The sequence below is a fragment of the Pteropus vampyrus genome, unplaced genomic scaffold (assembly GCF_000151845.1).
Source record: "Pteropus vampyrus isolate Shadow unplaced genomic scaffold, Pvam_2.0 Scaffold86, whole genome shotgun sequence".
Taxonomy (NCBI): Eukaryota; Metazoa; Chordata; class Mammalia; order Chiroptera; family Pteropodidae; genus Pteropus; species Pteropus vampyrus.
This window is the reverse complement of record NW_011888867.1, coordinates 1,849,864-1,852,374: the sequence shown is the minus strand read 5'-3', so window position 1 is coordinate 1,852,374 and position 2,511 is coordinate 1,849,864. Positions and strand designations below refer to the sequence as shown.

Below are 2,511 nucleotides of genomic sequence, written 5' to 3'. Positions count from 1 at the left end.
CATGGAGAACCTGAAAAGATTGAGAAAGTAACCACATTGAGAGAGAGGGCACTGAAGGAGAGAATGACAAAGAGAAACATGCTCCCTTTGCCAGCTTCTCAGTTTTGCCTGTGGCTCAGCTTTGGCCGAGGATTTGTCCGGCCTCTCCCCAGATTAGCCGGCATAAACCAGCCTAAAAGGAACACTCCGGAGATGGTTTTCTGAGATAGACGGGAACTACCCAGTTGGGTTTGCAGCAGAGCAAGGCGAATCTGCAGCTGGATCCTGGCATGGAAAAGTACTGAGGCTCTCCTTGAAGACAGAAAAAGCTGGAGCAGCTGTCTGAAGTGATCACCCCAAGTCCAGGCCTCTCCAAAGCAGGTCTTACAGAGTGAAATGAAATCCAGATTCTAGTCTTATCTGAGAGCTACGTGACAGCTCCCCATCACTCCTTTGGAGCCTGAAAGATACCCACATTCACTGTCTAGACTTTGAGATGTATATACACAGATCTCAAGTGGGAGCCTGTTGTCATAGCTACCTGCCTACACAAAAGGGCTCCCCATTTTTGCTAAAATAATATTATTATTTGGGGCTTTCAATCATCCAACAAAAGTGTGTTGAGCACCTGCAGGAGGCCAGACGAAGCGGCGGGGGCACAGGGGTCCCTGTCCTCAAGGAGAACAGGAGTCAGACTTGTAAAGAATTACATCCCTGTGCAGGGCGGCACAAAGATAGCTCCTCTTCCTGAGTGGCAGGGAGGGGAAGCAGGGTAGCCTTGTTTCAGGGTTGAGAACACGTGCAGACTGACAAGGAATTATTCTAGAGCGAGAACACAGGCTCTCAAGCGGACCAACTGGAGTCTAACTCCTGACACTCCCCAGCTGTGTGACCTTGGGCAAATGACCTCATCTCCTTAAGCCTCGGCTTTCTCTTCTGTAAAGTGGGTGTAAGCGATGACTGTCTCCGGGGTTGTTACAAGAATTTAAAGGAACGTGCAAGGGAAGTGTGTGGCAACCCAGTGCTCGGTCCATGGCAGGGATGTGTGGAATGGCAGTTATTGTTATACTCATGGAAACTCACTCCCGTTTTCCCAATTGCCTTCCCCACCCCCAAATCACAAGACACCCCAAATTTGCCTTTTCGTGAACACCAGGGTCCTGTTGAACTGTTACTGAGCAAGAAACAACAGATGGGGGGAAAAAATACCCACCAGGACCACTCTGTAGGTAGACACACGTGGAGACCATGTGTACCCATGAATTCAGCAGTTTGGAAGTGAACTTGATTACCATTCACCAGGGCGTCTGATTTCTGTCCTGGACAGGGTAGATTCCCAGTAGGAGGCGCCTTCTGTCCTCAGCTCACTTCTCTGACACCTGGCCAGCTGCCTACTGACTTTTCTCAGGGTTTGAACTTCAAAGAACTGGACTTTCGCGCGGGCAGGGGACCCTCTCTTGGAATTCAAACAGTCTACGATTGAAAGCGGAGGCGGGCTGCGTTCTCCCTCTGCTTAGAAGCTAGGTTTTCGGTGGTTTGGCTGAGATCAGCCCATCCAGTTTGAATGCCAGACCCGCACGGTTCCAGGGCAAACCTCCCGGTAGGGGCCAGAGACAAAGCTGCAGGTAAGAGGCGCCCTCGCCAAGCTCAGGTTCACCCTTCCCCAGAACTAGGCCTCTGGCAGCGGCGCGGGGGCTCTGAGCAGAGGCGGGCCACCAGCCTGCCAACCGGTCGGCGAGAGGACAGCAACCGGTGTTTCTTCGAGAAAGTCCTCTGCAAAGCTAGGAATGGGCCCTCAGCAAGGGAGACACCCGAACCTAGGCGCCCCCATCCGGTGCGCGGGCTCCACTCCCGCAGAGGCCCCGGCGTGCGACCCCAAGGGCGCGCAGGGCACCCGGGAGAGGGTCGGGAGCCGAGCCAAGGACATGAGATGACTCGCTTTTTAAAAACTCTCTTCCCAAACCTCCGCCCATCAATCACCTCTCAGAGCACTAGCCCTGGGCGGTGCAGGGCGGGCCCCAGCACCCCGAACCCATAGAGAGGGAGGCAGCTGCCTCTCCAGAAAGAGCGGGGAGAGGCGGGCGCACCAGGTGAGTGCCAGGTCAGGTAAAGGCGCGGCGGGCGGGCGGGCCCGCGGTGCTGAGTCTCTGCACTTGCGCCTAGGGTGGAGTGAGGGGGAATCTCCTAGCTCTACTTAACTCATAAATACCCGGACTCTTGGCCCAAGATTCCCCCCAAAACTCCCACATCCAATTCCGCGCCCCTTGGGGGTGGGACGAGGACTTGGGCCCAGCAGCCCCGCGACCCCCGCCTTCCTAGCCTACGCGAGGGAGCGGGCGCCCGCCCTCCCCGCCTTGGTTCCCGCGCCGCGGGCCCTGGGGTGGTGCGGAGGGCTGGGACGGAGGGTCGACTAGTGGGCGGCGCCTCTCGGGGCTGGAGGCCTCTCCCGGCCGGCACCGCCCTCTGCCTCTCGCGGTCCCTCCCTCCCGCACGCCGGCGCTCCGAGGCCGAGCTTCCTGCGTCCCCATCCTG

The 2,511-nt window shown here is 57.1% G+C and overlaps 1 protein-coding gene across 1 annotated transcript in view; it reads left to right on the top strand.

The window, feature by feature from the left end:
• The first annotated feature begins 1,991 nt into the window (after nucleotides 1–1,991).
• The window catches only part of TMEM51 (transmembrane protein 51), a 47,366-nt gene continuing 46,846 nt past the window's right edge, over nucleotides 1,992–2,511 (top strand). The window contains exon 1 of the mRNA XM_023532603.1: nucleotides 1,992–2,069. The gene's annotated coding sequence lies outside the window, so the exon portion shown is untranslated. The remainder of the gene's footprint in view (nucleotides 2,070–2,511) is intronic.